We start from the raw sequence: 17126 nt of genomic DNA on the forward strand, positions 1-17126 counted from the left end.
TATATATAGTAACAGTGCAGTCAGCTGTGAGGGGGTATGTCGCCCAGGATTCTCAAAAATGCAGGTTGAGAGGCTCCAGGAGAACTGTTTAACTTGGAGGAAACTGTGTTTTCAGTTTACCCTGTGGTTGATAAAATCCAGAAGTGTCTGCACAGAGCAGTCTAACAGAGCAGGCGGAGAGCCCAAACCTGTGGGCTGGAGCAGCAAGGAAGCTGTAAAAGGAGAGTGTCAGCAGGGGTACAGATTGTGTACCAAACAGGGGCACTGTTACATGGTCAAGAGGACCGAGGTCAAAGCCTGAACCCCCCCCCCCCCCCCCCACACCAGACATGTCATTTCCTGCTTGTATAGTTGGCTCACTGACTTTTACAGATATCTGCACTAAGATACAAGTCAGATTTTCGGCATCTCCTGCAACAAAAATGTCATTTTTGGTGACATACCCTCAAAGGGAAATCACGTCCAAAGGGATGCAGACCCTGTTTCCTCATTAGAGCCCTGCAGGTGCAGAAGCTGATTGAAAATGATAAAACCACTCCCATACAGACTCACTCTGAACATGGACACAGAGAAACAAACAGCCATGGACACAGAGAAACAAACAGGTGTTTCTGCAGAATAACAAAAGGTAGGAATCTGCAACATAGCTTGTTAAAAATCCTGCAATGTACAGAGATCACCCAGAGGGTAATGTTTTTTTTCTCAACAAAGGAAGAGTTAGGGCTCTTTCACACGGGCGTTCCGTATGTCCGTTTTTCATCCCATCCATTTGCGGATGAAAAACGGACATAATATATCTCTATGTAAATACGGATGTCTTTACGGATGACATCCGTTTTTCATCAGTTCATCCGTTTTTCATCAGAACCCTATTTTTTCTTCCGTTCAAAAAACGGAACGGACGCAAAAACGGATGTCAGTGGTGTCATCCGCTGACATCCGTATTTACATAGAGATACATTATGTCCGTTTTTCATCCGCAAACGGATGGGATGAAAAACGGACATACGGACCGGATGACACAAGTGTCCGTTTAAAAAAAAAAAAAAGGAACTGATCGGGCATAAAAAACTGAACGCCCGTGTGAAAGAGCCCTTACTCTTTAACCGCTTGGCACCAGTGCCTCCCAGCCCTTTACGGTAGGGATCGACAGATATTGTTTTTTCATTGCCGATCCCGATATTTTGGTCATTGCCGATATTTTTGTACATTTAAAAAAATATATATTTTTTTATTTATTTTTTTTACTTTACAGGCACTCTTGTGGAGGGATCTGGGGGTCTAAAAGACCCCAAACCCCTCCTCTGCACTTAAAAGCATTCAAAACGCCAAGTTTGGCTGTTTTGAATGCTGTAATTTTTTTGAATCTGGCGCCAAGGTTTTTTACATGGAGACCGGATCAGAGCCGAATGCGGCTTTGATCGGGTCTTCGGAGGCCGTGCAGGCTGGTTGCCCGGGTCTACCGGTGGGACAGGAGACGGGAGACCCGGGGGAGCCGCGGAAGGCGGTGGGAGGGGGGGACGTTCCCTCCCGCTCCTTGTAATGATAGCTGAGCAGCTTCTCAGCCACATCGGTTGTCATTACAAGACAGCCGCCCGTCGGCTATGGACACCGGTACCGGAGTGATGCCTCTAGCCGCAGGCATCACTCCGGTACAGCACATTCCCAAAATATCGGCAATATCGGTAACCTCAGGGGCCGATTCTGATATATCGGGGAAAGTGCAGATCGGCCCTTGATATATATCGATTTTGCCTATAATCGGTCGATCCCTACTTTACGGGGTTTCAGATGCCGGGAGGCAGGGCGGGGTTTCTGCTCATGTAATAAGAACTACCTAAAAATCGATTCACTTTGTATCAAATCAGGCAGGCCCATGTTTTACACAGCTGATGGGAGATCTTAGGGGCAGTTTACACCATATGCAGACCAGTGCAGTTTTTTTTTTTTGCATCAAAAACGCATGGATCAGTGGCAGCCGGTGTGTTGGGGGCTCAGAGGCGCCGCCCCCCCTATCCATGCGTCCGGCCCCCTAATCTGCATGCAGTGGCGCCGGACGCATGGAGTTCAATGGGGCTTTTTTTTTTTTTTTTTGCATCACCTGATTAGAGCCAGAGGCTCTAATAGGGCTATGCAAAGGATGGACTCCACCCATTGTGTGACAATAGCGAATGAAAATTCACTATTGTCACACGGATCCTCCTCCCGGCCAATCAGGGAGCGGGTCTCATACCTGATTCCTGATTGGCCGCAAGGCAAACCCCATCCCATTGGCCGAGGAGGAGGCGGGAGCGGGAGGACCCGAGGAGACGCGCCGGGGGACTGAGGAGAAGCCGCGCCGCCGCTGCTGCTGATGATCCAGGTAAGTGCACTGGATTGAAGGGGGCACGCACGTTGGTCTCTGCATTGAAGGAGGCATATACGCTGGTCACTGCATTGAAGGGGGCACGCACGCTGGTCACTGCACTGAAGGGGGCACGCACGCTGGTCACTGCATTGAAGGGGGTACGTACACTGGTCACTGCATTGAAGGGGGCATGTACGCTGGTCACTGCATTGAAGGGGGCATGTACGCTGGTCACTGCATTGAAGGGGGCACGTACGCTGGTCACTGCATTGAAGGGGGCACGCATGCTGGTCACTGCATTGAAGGGGGCATGTACGCTGGTCACTGCATTGAAGGCATGTACGCTGGTCTCTGCATTGAAGGGGGCACGCACGCTGGCCACTGCATTGAAGGGGCATGTACGCTGGTCTCTGCATTGAAAGGGGGCATGTACGCTGGTCTCTGCATTGAAATGGGGCATGTACGCTGGTCACTGCATTGAAGGGGGCATGTACGCTGGCCTCTGCATTGAAGGGGGCATGTACGCTGGTCTCTGCATTGAAAGGGGGCATGTACGCTGGTCACTGCATTGAAAGGGGGCATGTACGCTGGTCACTGCATTGAAGGGGGCATGTACGCTGGTCACTGCATTGAAGGGGGCATGTACGCTGGTCACTGCATTGAAGGGGGCACGTACGCTGGTCACTGCATTGAAGGGGGCCCGCACGCTGGTCACTGCATTGAAGGGGGCATGTACGCTGGTCACTGCATTGAAGGCATGTACGCTGGTCTCTGCATTGAAGGGGGCACGCACGCTGGTCACTGCATTGAAGGGGCATGTACGCTGGTCTCTGCATTGAAAGGGGGCATGTACGCTGGTCTCTGCATTGAAATGGGGCATGTACGCTGGTCACTGCATTGAAGGGGGCATGTACGCTGGCCTCTGCATTGAAGGGGGCATGTACGCTGGTCTCTGCATTGAAAGGGGGCATGTACGCTGGTCACTGCATTTAAAGGGGGCATGTACGCTGGTCACTGCATTGAAGGGGGCATGTACGCTGGTCACTGCATTGAAGGGGGCATGTACGCTGGTCACTGCATTGAAGGGGGCATGTACGCTGGTCTCTGCATTGAAGGGGGCATGTACGCTGGTCACTGCATTGAAGGGGGCATGTACGCTGGTCACTGCATTGAAGGGGGCATGTACGCTGGTCACTGCATTGAAGGGGGCACGCACGCTGGTCACTGCATTGAAGGGGCATGTACGCTGGTCTCTGCATTGAAAGGGGGCATGTACGCTGGTCTCTGCATTGAAATGGGGCATGTACGCTGGTCACTGCATTGAAGGGGGCATGTACGCTGGCCTCTGCATTGAAGGGGGCATGTACGCTGGTCTCTGCATTGAAAGGGGGCATGTACGCTGGTCACTGCATTGAAAGGGGGCATGTACGCTGGTCACTGCATTGAAGGGGGCATGTACGCTGGCCTCTGCATTGAAGGGGGCATGTATGCTGGTCACTGCATTGAAGGGGGCATGTACGCTGGTCTCTGCATTGAAGGGGGCATGTACGCTGGTCACTGCATTGAAGGGGGCATGTACGCTGGTCACTGCATTGAAGGGGGCATGTACGCTGGTCACTGCATTCAAGGGGGCATGTATGCTGGTCACTGTATTGAAGGGGGCATGTACGCTGGTCACTGCATTCAAGGGGGCATGTATGCTGGTCACTGTATTGAAGGGGGCATGTACGCTGGTCACTGTGCATTGAAAGGGGGCACGCTGGTCACTGTGCATTGAAAGGGGGCACGCTGGTCACTGTGCATTGAAAAGGGGCACGCTGGTCTCTCTGCTTTGAAAGTGGGCACACTATACCTTAATTACTGAAGGCCCCTTTCACACTTTTGGGACCTCAAAGTCACGCAATTTTTTACAGAGTTTTTTGCCACAAAGCAATGCCTATTACATTTTTCTGTTTGCGCCCCCCAAAAATTTTTGAGCACCAGCCGCCACTGGCATGGATAGTAGGTTGCATGGTTTTTAATGGCAGAGTTCACACCAGTGTGGTCAGTTCCAGAAAAACAAAAGTAGAACACGCTGCATTTTTCTGCACTGGACTGTACTGGAAACGCATCAAAAATTCACTGGAGCTCACCAAAAGCGCACTGGAACACACGTCCTTATATATGCTCCATTCACATCTGGGTAATTTGAATCGTGGGTAATTGCTCAATTTCTGCCTGCGATTCCAAATCGCAGGACGTGTGTGCGATGCCATTACTTCTTAATGGCACCTCAGTCGCTCCACGATTTTGGAATGATAAATCGCGGCAAATCGCAACATGTGATGCTGTCACTTAACCACTTAAGCCCCAGCCCTATTTCGGACACTTTTTGTTCACGCGTTAAAACCAGTATTTTTTTCCTAGAAAACTACTTAGAACCCCCAAACATTATATATATTTTTTTAGCAAAGACTCTGGAGAATAAAATGTCGGTCATTGCAATATTTTTTATCACGCGGTCTTTAAAGCGCCATTTTTTTGGAAAAATTTTGAAAAATCACATTTCACTAATTTTAAAAAATACTAAACAGTAAAGTTAGCCCATTTGTATATTGTGAAAGAACATGTCACGCCGAGTAAATAGATACCCAACATGTTACGGTTTAAAATTGCGCCCCCCCGTGGGATCGCGACAAACTACGGTCAATAGAGATCTCAATCTGTGATGCTTTAAATTTATTTAACGGTTACCAGTTTGGAGTTAGAGTGTAGCTCTTTACTTTAAATTATTGCTCACGCTCTGGCGATCGCGGCGATACCTCACATGTGTGGTTTGAACAGCGATTTCATTTGCGGCTCGACTTCCGCATACGTTTTTTTTTGTGCGCGAGCTAACGGTGACGGGGGCGGCTAAATTTTTATTTTTTTCCCATTTATTTTATTTATTTTTTTAACTTTATTAAAGTTTTAAAAAAAAATAAAAAATCTGATCACTTTTATTGCTGTCACAAGCAATGTAAACATCCCTTGTGACACCAATATGTAGTGACATGTACACTTTATGGAGGGATCGAGGGTCTAAAAGACCCTAGACCCCTCCACTACACTTCCCTGTATGCAAAACGCCGAAAACGGCATTTTTGCATACAGCCGTTTTTCAAATTTGCTGCCTTTTGCAGCACAGTAACCCGGACGTGACGTCATGGACGCCGCCTCCGGGTTACGTCATCGGAGACCCGATCGAAGCCGTTTCCGGCATTCATCGGGACTCCATCCAGCCGGCGGACGTGCCGGCTGGGTGCTCGGGGCTCCCGGTGGGACGGGAGCCCCGAGCAAAGCCACGGAAGGCGGCGGGAGGGGGGGGGACGTCCCCTCCCGCCCCCCCGCGTACCGATCGAGCGGCTCCTGAGCCGCATCGGTCGGTACCGACGGAAAGCTGACCGTCGGCTTCAAACCACGGTACCGGGATGATCATCATCCCGGTACACTACCGCAAAGTTTACTGACGTAGCCCTACGTTAGTATGCGGTAAGTGGTTAAAATAAGCCCCTGCTTCTTTTTGAGCGATAAGTGTTGGGATTTATCACGTGACAATCGCGGCAAAATTGCAGCACAATTGGGGTGTCAATAGGAAGTAATGGAATCACACCCGTGCCCCACAATTTGAAATCGCAGGCAGAAATGTGGTGATTCCGCCCGCCTTTCAAATCGCCCAGGTGTGAACAGAGCCTGAAGGTTAAGAAAAAAAAAAGAGGGGGAAAAAATGCACTGAACTGCATGAAAAATGCGCATGCAGAAAAGCATCCGGACTGCGTTTCTATGGTGTGAACTGGCCCTTAGTCTAGATTCACACTGGTGTGATGCGGGAACCACAGCGATTCCTATGCGGGTTCCCACATCGCATCTGAATCGCAGGCAGTTCACACTGCTCTCAGCAAACTGTTGTGGGTGTCAATACAAAGTTAACTCCTAAATCGCTTCGCAGAACGCAATGCGAACTGGGGAATCGGATTGCATGGGTGTGAACAACCATGCGATTCGATTCCAGTGCGGACCAAAAAAAAGGGTCTTGCACCATTTTTGTGTGAATGTGATGCGATTTCTGCCATACAAACTGGCTGAATTTGCTTCGCACAAACATCGTATGTGATGTGCACAGCAATGCAAATCACATGCGATGTCTGTCATTGCACCGGTGTGAACCCAGCCTTAAAGGGTAACTCCACTTTTGTGGGGAAAAAAATCAGCAAATAAAGAAAAAACAATATAGCGCATACAATTGCGACACAAATCATATTGTAATTGAATGTCATTAAAAATTACCTTTCCTTTTCAATCTGCAGCTGTTGTAATTTTCTGAAAATGCAATGCAATATGGCCGCCTGGAGCTGTTCTGTACACAGAATGTATACTGACCACACCCCCAGAAACATCATTTCCTGCTTGTGTGGTTGGCTCACCAATTTTCCCAGAAGTCTGCCTAAGATACAAGTCAGATTTCTGACATCCCCTGCAACAAAAATGTCATTTTTGTTGAGATACTCCCAATAGGAACACATCTAAAGGGAGGCAGGCCCAGCAGATTTCCTCATTAGTGCCCTGCAGCTGCCACAGCTGATGGTTAATTATGAAACCACTCCCATTAGATGCACTCAGCACAGAGGAACAAACAATGATTTCTTCAGAATAACAAAAAGGTAGGAATCTGCAACAAAGTTTGTTGGATCAACTACGGGTATAGGATTGTGTATATGGGATTGTATGGTTGGGTTTTCATTACTGTGTTTTTTTTATTGTACTTGTGTCTTTTTTAACCTAACTATGTAACTATGTAAAATCCTTGCAATGTACAAAGATCACCCAGAGGGGAATGTTTTTTTTTTTTTCAACAAAAGTGGAGTTACACTTTAAGGAGATTGTACAATCCAATTGTATAGTAAGCCTTGGATTGACAAGCAGCATGCTATACATACATTGATTGGATTGTATAGGAAGGCCTTCAATGTCTTTTTCTTAGTAAGTAACTTCATCACTCGGGTGACCTGTGTACGCGGTGTATTGTCCCTCTGGAAACTGCATGGGTTCTGAAAGCGGCCAATCAGCATGACACACAGAAAGCATTGTCCGCAACATTAACCAGGTAAGATGGCCACCTGTGTTGTGGATACAGAAGAGATGCATCGCTTCATTGTACGTTACGTATATCTAACCACCAGCTGGAAAAACCGGACTGATCGCTATTGTGTCATACCTTATAAAACACCCATAATGTTTATTACAGAAATATGTCAGAGCTATAAATGTCTAATAATAATATTAATATTGTGATACTGGGGGGGGGATAGAGTGTAAGCTCCTCTGGTACAGAGACTGATGTCACTGGCTCAGTGTTTTCTGCACAGCACTGCGGTATATGTCAGAGCTATATTCATGTATAATTATAGCATGTGACTGTGGTGGGATATTAGAGTGTAAGCTCCTCTGCTGCAGAGACGGATGTGACTGGCTCAGTGTTCTCTGTACAACACTGCAGTATATGTCAGAGCTATATAAATATATAATAATAGTGTGTGTCTATGGTGGGACATTAGAATGTAAGCTCCTCTGGCACAAAAACTGATATGACTGGTTCAGTGTTCTCTGTACAACACTGCAGTATATGTCAGAGCTATATAAATATATAATAATAGTGTGTGTCTATGGTGGGACATTAGAATGTAAGCTCCTCTGGTACAGAAACTGATATGACTGGTTCAGTGTTCTCTGTACAGCGCTACAGTATATGTCAGAACTATGTAAATGTATAATAATAATAATAGTGTGTGACTATGGTGGGATATTAGAGTGTAAGCTCCTCTGCTGAAGCGATTGATGTGACTGGAGCTTAGTGTTCACTGTACAACACTGCGGTGTATGTGAGAGCTATATAAATGTATAAAACTAATAGTGTATGTCTTTGGTGGGACATTAGAGTGTAAGCTCCGCTGGTACAGAAACTGATGTGACTGGCTCAGTGTTCTCTGGACAACACTGCAGTATATGTCAGAGCTATATAAATATAATAATAGTGTGTGTCTATGATGGGACATTAGAATGTAAGCTCCTCTGGTGCAGATAATATGAAAAAAAAAACTTGCGCCAAAGGAAGTGTATAAATGATAAATTAACAGAAAAAGAAGTGAATAGTTGGACTGCTGCTGCTACAACGCACAGTGGTGTATAGTGAAAAATTTTTATTTAATATTGCTAGCAGCGCAATACCTCAGTGTGATATAGGAAGATTACCACCCCTAACACCTCTCCAGGTGGTGGGGCAGGGATATAATGTATTTTATACTATGTGCGTGACACACATGTGTATGATGCTGGAATACATGCAAGTAAAGATGTGTAAGACATCAACTGTAAGTGCATCAATACTGAATAATTATCAACTTAAAGTGCATCAATAAATATCGTCTTAAAGTGTATCAATAATAAATGAATGGGAATAATATTCATATAAAATGCATCGTGAATCAATATTGCACATGCCCATATAAAGTGCATCAAAGTAACGGTAATGTGTGCAAAACTAAGTGCAAACGATATCCTTATGCAGTGCAATAAACAGTAAGTGCATTCAGTGCCCATATAAGGTGCATATATAGTGAACTGATCGTTATCCGTCTTCCAGTCACTATAAAGTTTGATTCAGAACTCCAGTCACTATGAAGTGCGATTCAGAACAATGGCGGTGACACCCTCCGTGCTCGTGGGGTATAATAGAAATGCACACTCACCAGAAGATGTTGACCCCCACTACCATACGGCAAAGGAGGTCAAGAAAGGCTTAGGACAATGGTACAGATCTTTGTGTCATCCGTCCGTGCCCAGGTGGTCCTGGATGGTCCTAAGGATCGATATGTGGGGACACAAAAATCGGACTCCTCATGGTGTAGCAAATTTAAAAGTTTCCAAAGTTTATTAAAATCATTGCATAATAAAAACATTGGTGGTAGAGTGGAAAAAACGCAAAGGAGAACACAATAGAACACACAGCCAGGGAGTAATGGGAAGCCGGGTCTCACAGCCTAACACAGCCCGCCCTTGCACAGAGCTTCCTTGGATGTGAGCGGCTTGCGCTTCAATGCGGGTACCAAAATGAGGCTACGTGCGTTCCAGCTTGAAGCGTTTCGTCATCAAGTATGACGTCTTCGGAAGCATTTCAGCATCATACACACATGTGTCATGCACATAGCATATTACGTATTATATCCCTGCCCCAGCACCTGGAGAGGTGTTAGGGGTGGTAATCTTCCTATATCACACTGAGGTATTGCGCTGCTAGTAATATTATATTACATTTTTTTTCCCTCTGGTGCATGCAGAGACTGATGTGGCTCACTCAGTGTTCTCTGTACAGCACTGTGGTATATGTCAGAGCTATAAAGACGTATTATAACAATAATAGTATGTGACTAAAAATTAAGAGTGTAAGCTCCTATTTCTCAGAGACTGATGTGAATTTCTTAGTGTTTTCTGTAAAAAAAATGCAGAATATGTCAGAGCTACAGTTTATAAATGTATAATAGTGTGTGTGTGACTGTGGCGGGACATCAGAGTGTACATTTTTGTTTATTAAAAATCTTACAAACATACAACATAATGAAAACATATTTACATACAGTATATACAGAATAAATAAATGATATATAAACAAACAAAAAGCAGCTTACTTCAGCATAAAAAAACAAACTAGCTTTTTTGCCAGAAAACATAAATAGAACCAAATATGCAAACCAAGATATATGTTGTTATTATAATTATTATATTATATTATTATATTCGCAGAAAAGGCATAAACCAGGACTGAAAAATACCAACCCACCCAGGCGGTTCCTCTTCCAGCATGTTACCAAAATGATGTTTCAAAAACATCAGAGAAAAGAATACCACCGGGTTGACCATACCTAGGCCAACCATCTGCCTGGGAAAGGTAAGTTACAGACCTCCTAATGGGGGTCATTTTGTTCCCCCATAACTGCTGGAAGAAACAGCTGTAGATCCCCGCATAGAGAGACACTGGCAAAACACAGACAAAGCTGACATAAAGAAGTACTGGGATCAGGTAAGTTTTAATCAGGTCATTCCTTTCCCTGTAAGAGAGTTTCCATTCCTTCCAGCTGGCAACCTTGACATTGGCATCTTGTAGCTGGTTTTCCCAATTTGCAAGGCCATAATCGCTGGGACCAAATTTGATGCCTAAAACTTTAATTGCCTGCCAGGGCTCTGGGAAGGTGTCCGGAAGCTCAAAGCCACCACCTTCCTCTCCCATCCAAAAAACTTCACGCTTATCCTGATTGATCTTTGAGCCAGACGCCTCAGCATACTGCTCCATCTCTGAGACCATCTCCTCCACCTCCTCTGTCTCAGAGATGAAAAAAGACACATCATCAGCATACGCCATGACCCTCAAATGGGGCTCACCAGGAATGCCCAAAGGCACCCTGCACAATGGTCTGCTCTCTAACCTCCTGATGAAGGGATCGATAGCGAATGCATATAGCAGAGGACTTAAAGGACACCCCTGACGCACACACGAGCCAACCTCAAAGGGCTGTCCGATCCAACCATTCACAAGCAGGAAGCTTTCAGACCCTTATTACAAAGTCTTCAGCCAATAGATAAAGCCCCCCCTTCAGGCCATGCTTGCCTTGAAGCAGCCATAGGTACTCATGATTGACCCGATCAAAAGCTTTAGACTGATCCAATGCCAGCAGGTACTTTCTCCAGCCTACAGCCCTGCACAGTTCCACAGTTGCACAGTTCCAAGGCCTCCCGGACAGCTAACACTGCTGAAAAAGTGTTTCTATCCTGAATCGAACAGTGCTGGTGGTGAGATAGTAGATTGCCCGCTATAGACGATAAAAGCCAGAAAATTATTTTTGCCAGTACCTATCAACATTGAGAAGGCTAATCGGCCACCAATTCTCAAAGAATCTTTACCCTTTCACAGAAGAATCATTGCAGATTGTCGCATGGAGGAAGACAGCGAACCCTCTCTCAGACAGCCATGATAAACCTCCACCAAATACGGGGCCAGAGTAACCTTAAAGTGCTTATATAAGCTCCGGGAAGACGTCGAATGACTAAACTAGTAGGGCGGGGCTAAGGACGCTGAAGGAAGACACCGCACAGACCACACACGCGCTCACGGCTTTGATTCAGGCAGCCAGAGCAGAGCTGATTTTAAATAGCAGAATATCCTAGTGTCTGGTTGACACTGTATCATTGTAAGATTCTGGTACCTTCGGTACCCTTCCAGCCCAATTCTTCCACATATAGCTACCTGTCCCTTTAAATCTCGTGACGTCATCACTAAGCGCCGCTCTGAGCGGCTATTTCAATCGCCGGTTTTCACTCACAAGGTGTTCGTACAAACCGCTTGTTACACAGCCTTGTCTGACGCTGCCGAAACCTCCAGCTATTTCCTGTATCTCGCTACGGATCCTGTATCTCGCTACCGATCCTTCTCCTCATAACCGGACCCCTCATCTCTCTAAAACCAACTAGTGATAAGTACCCCGCAGGGGATTCCTTCCTATCAACTTGCACTATCTACTCTTGTATACTAAAGACTGTTGCTATCTATGCATTACTATTTCTATCATCTGCACTGTTACATGGATTGCTAGCTCTTGAGTCTACTACCATCTATATCCTTGCACTGAGTTAGCAATTCCTGTACACTTCATCTGCCGTCCCCTACCACCTGTTAATTGTACATGATTGCTAACCTATCTGCATACTATCTATCACCATCTGCTAACACTCCTGAACATTACTATTGAGTGCCTATCATTGCTATCACTACTCACGCCTGTCCTTTCAGCACATCACCTCTATACTATCGTATACAACCTATCACTCCAGGAACATCTTAACTGAGTGCCTGTATATTTGCATGCTGAGGTAGGCTGGGCCACAATGATGAGTCTGGAGAGTTGGATATGGTGATTCAACACATCTCTGCACGACTACTGAGTGGAAATTCTGCAGCTGCATATCCAGTTCACTAAACAAACGCCGGAGCGTTACAATCATGTGAGTGTAACCATTTCTTTTAAATAAAAAGTGATGTAAAACAGAATTACACTATTTGGGCATTTTTTCTCCTTCCCCTCCATACATTATCTGCATCCTACAACCCTGGGAAATCACTATGAGAGATTGGATCATCATGCTGGATGAGTGTGATTGCTGGTTTTTGACCAGCTCGATATCTGGTGAGTTTGATTTAGCAGAAACGGTGGTACACAGATGGTGTGATCCCTACACGTATGAACACTAAGAACACTTTTATATTGGATCCTGGCACTATTGGCACTTTTTTGCACCTTTTTGCACTTGGGACTCTTTTATATGGACAATTTTTTTGATACGATTTATTTATTAGTTTATATATATTTATTCACTTATCTTATTCATTTATTTATTTATAGATGTATATATACACAATTTGATGGCGGAAGTTCTTTGATTGCACTATATATATTTTTTGGCTTTGCAATTGTTGATTATAATCACATTTATATTTTTATGACAACTGTATTGGGTCATCTTGTACTTGCACTTTTTTTTTGAGAGCATATTAGTTTATATTTCCTCAATTAGTCACTGTGTTCAAGTGGTGGAGATAAACAGACAGCAGCCTGTTTGTGTTTTGGAATACTGAGAATCACAAGAATCTTTATTGATGATTATAATCATTATTTTCCCATACCCATATGTAGTACACCTGCAGTGGATTAGCAGCATTTTTTTGCTCCCTTATTGGTTTTAACTTAACCTCTGAAGTCCTGGGCACCGGATTGTTTATTCCCCTAATTCTTGCTTATAAAACTTGGCTGTCAGTCCATCTGGCCCGGGCGACTTCTTAATGGCAAGCTTATCAATCGCCTAACCACCACATCTGCAGTGATGTCCTCTGTCAAACTCACCAAAGAACTGCCATTTCCCAGTCCTGGAATAGAATCCAGAAAACCTGACATGCCTGCCGGCTCAAGGTCCCTCCTGCCCAGGAGGTCAGCATAATATGACCTGGCGGTTTCCAGGAACCCCCAATTTGAACCCGTACTGTCAGCCAGGCCTACAACTAACTTAACTGGTACCCCACTGAAAAGTGAATCCCGTGTCTTCTGGGCAGGAGTGAATGTGCATATCAGCCAGACCTGCCTCTCTAGCCATTTGTTTTTTAAAAAAAGCTGTCACAGTCCAGCCTGCCTCCGGTACATTTCCTGTCCTTAGTCCTAGTGACGGTGTTGAAATCACCACCGAAGACAACTTGCTGGGCTGTAAAAAGAAAAGGCTTGATCTTCATGAAGAGGCATTTCCGGTTCCACTTTGTCTGGGGCCCATAGATGTTAATCAGGCGCAAGTCCTGCCTCCCCATGGAGATCTCTAAGACCATGCATCTCCCCATTTCTACCTCAATAATCTGCAGACAGGTCACAATACCGGAAAAAAGTACCGCAACCCTAGTGTGAGGCTCGGCCGCAAGAGACCAGAAGGAAGGCCCGCGCCTCCACTTCTTCTTCGCCAAATGAATATCAGCCAAACTAGACCCCCGGGTCTATTGCAAAAATAAAATATCAGCATCATACCTGCTGAGCAAAAATAAGGCCATATTACTTACTGATTTTATGCTTGCAACAATAATGGTTGCCACCTTCAGTGGAGTGGAAACCACCATCAGAAAGATTGAGGTACACGTTTCTTAGCCTGCTTACCCCTCTCCCTACTTGGAAACCCTACACGCTTTAATGCTCCTTGTGATTCCTCTTCCATTTAAATCACCCACTCATCACCAGAAGATCTTCCACCCTTCACCTCAGAAGCGTTTGAGATCTTCACCCTTCCAGGTTCAGAAGCACTGACATCCTTCCTCCTTCTCCACCCCTACCCTTTCTCCTTTTAACCTCCAACCATTCTGTATCCTCATTCGACAATCCTGACGGCAGAACCCCCTTGCCCCCCGGGACATCCCCAGCCAAAACTCCCGCATTAACTCCTCTCCCCACATCATTTACCTTGCATTCTGCACCAGCCACTCTCATTCCCTTCCCATTCCCACCTCCTCGCCCACTATCATCCAGTCCTTCACCCACTCCACCCCTCGGTGTCTGCTGACCAGCAGTACTTCTGCCATGCTGAGGAGGATGGGTTTGCACAACCATACACGCTGGTCCAGCACCCTCCATTGCCTTCACTACTCTAGGAAAAACAACAGGTGCAGGCACAGACTTGACAACCACACTTTCTGACACTGACTTGGGGGACACTGACACCACAGCCAGCCTCACAGACACAGATTCTGACGGGACAGAGGCACTAGGATCCCCTGGCACAACCACAGCCAACCCAGACTCTTCCCTATCCAGACAGAAGAATTCCTCCACTAACTCAGGCTGATTAGGCAAAGCCTCAGGGCGCAGGGCACTGGCTAGAAGGGTGACCAACCTTATCACATAGGTTACCACTTAATGATCTTACAGTCCCTTGCGGTGCCCCAGTTCCTGACACAAAGAGCACTTCTGTGCTGGACAGGAAGATGAGAAATGTCCCTTGGCACCACATTTATGGCACAGCTTAGGTTGACCAGGGTAGAAGATGGTATGCCTATCTCTACCAATATAGGCAGAGGAGGGCAAATGCTGGACCACATTCTCAACCTCATTGACACTGACCACTCACCCATCCAGATTCCTCTTTTTTAGGGGACGCAATGTTTTACCAAACCTCAACCGGACCCATAAATCCTCGGGGTGGGGGGGGGGGGGTGGTATAGACTCATTCCTTGTCAAGATAGTGACACTCTTTATCAAAGGCTGTCGTGAGATAACTTTGGGGACAAGCCCTTTCCAGTCTGGCTGGCCGTTACATACATGCTCATACCGCTCCTAAAACAGATCCAGTGATTCTGGACGAACAAATGATAAATTATATTCATTGGAACCTGCCAAACTGATGAGAGCATAAATATCCTCTGCCTTAAATCCCATGGCTAGGATCCTATCCACAACCATCCTCCTGACAGGTGGAATACCTTCTCCTTCCCATCTGAGCTGTACCACATTCCTGCGTTTAAAGGAAGAAGGTGTGTTAGGTGAAAGTCCAACAACTGGCTCCCTTCCAGCAGCAGCAGCATGACCTTGTCCTGACACAGCCTTAGCATAGCTCTTACCCGGGATAGATGGCACAGAATTAAAGGTTTTAGACACATTTAGTGGCTGCCTAGGAACCTCTGCAGTCAGGTTCGGTAAATTACCCAACGACTGATCCTCCCTCCTCTCCTCCAGCACAGCAGTCCCTCTTACCATAGTCCCAGAGGTACCATAATTACCACCAGTCCTGTTATAAGGTAACATTTTCTGTTTAGGAAAAACACAAGCTGTTTTAGTGGCACTATATGGTGTTATATGGCACTCCTGCTCCGCAGTGCTAGCGTCCATGTGGCATTCCTGCTCAGTGGTTTTAGTGTCCATATGGCTCTCCTGCTCTGCAGTCTTAGCCTCGGTTCACATTTATGCGATGCGGGAAGGCTGCGAATCCGCAGCCTGTTCCCGCATCGCACACGCACCCCTGGCAGTTCACACTGCCATATGCGATACGCTGGGGGTGTCAATGTAATCTTAACAACACCCCCAGTTTGATCGCATATCGCAGTGCGATCGTGCAGTTCGCACAGGATCGGATCGCACAAGTGCGAACCGCTGTGCGATCCGATCCTGATGCGGCTAGAAAAAAGGGTCCCTGTGCGTGTTTGGTGCGGCTGCGGTGCGAATTTAGCCATACAAACTGTATGGCTAAACTCGCACCGCACAGCCGATCGCATGTAATGTCAGAGCAGTGCGCTCCGACATTACATGCGAACCCTGCACACGCACAAGTGTGAACCGGGGCTTAATGTCCATGTAGGACACCTGCTCCTTGTTCTCACAGACAACAGGAACTTCTTTGGCTTTTCGTCATCTCCTCCTGCATTCCTTGCCATTCGCAAGGATCCATTGACAGATGCAATCTTGTCTGTGGCAGTAATCACAGGAAAGTCCCCCACACATTCAGACAGATTCTCCATAGGTACTCCTTTACCAGCATTTTCCTGAACTGACACAGTTCCAGCATGTCCACCATTTGCAGACGCTGTTGCATTAATGGCATTTTGATTAGACTTGAAATTAAAGTATTTTCCACAACTTTCTTCCTTACAGGCTGAGGGACGACACCCTCCTCCTCATCTTCATCTGATGAGTTGGTGGAAAACTGAAACTTCCGGCCACTCAAGGGAGATTCTATTTCCGCAATGGCTTGCAGCAATCCGCCATTTTCCTCAACCTCTTCCTGGGATGACCCAGGCTTCTGGGAAGAGAGGGGGGCAGATATCAACTCCGACACGACAGATCCTGAGACAGGGGTAGTACTGGGACCACCATGTGAAGCCACTTCCTTACCCCCCCCTCCCCATCTGTACTGTCGACATTCTTTGGCATCCACCCTCTGGCTGTTAGTCACACTGGCCTTCTCCATCTGTTGGAATCTTTCCTCATTTTCATACTTCTCCTTAAACAAACACACTGCTGCTCTCCTTCTGAAAGGCGACCAACTTCTGCTTTTCTGATGCCTCCTCCAGAGATTTCATCTTGGGGTCTTCCCTCTTACTGCTCTGTTTTACTATGCAGAGATCTATTTTTCCAGAAATCTGCTTTCAGGACAGCAAGCTTCTGTTCCTCCTTAGTAATACGGCAAAGTCTATTCA

The sequence above is a fragment of the Pelophylax lessonae genome (genome assembly GCF_965119305.1).
Source record: "Pelophylax lessonae genome assembly, chromosome: 13".
Classification (NCBI taxonomy): Eukaryota; Metazoa; Chordata; class Amphibia; order Anura; family Ranidae; genus Pelophylax; species Pelophylax lessonae.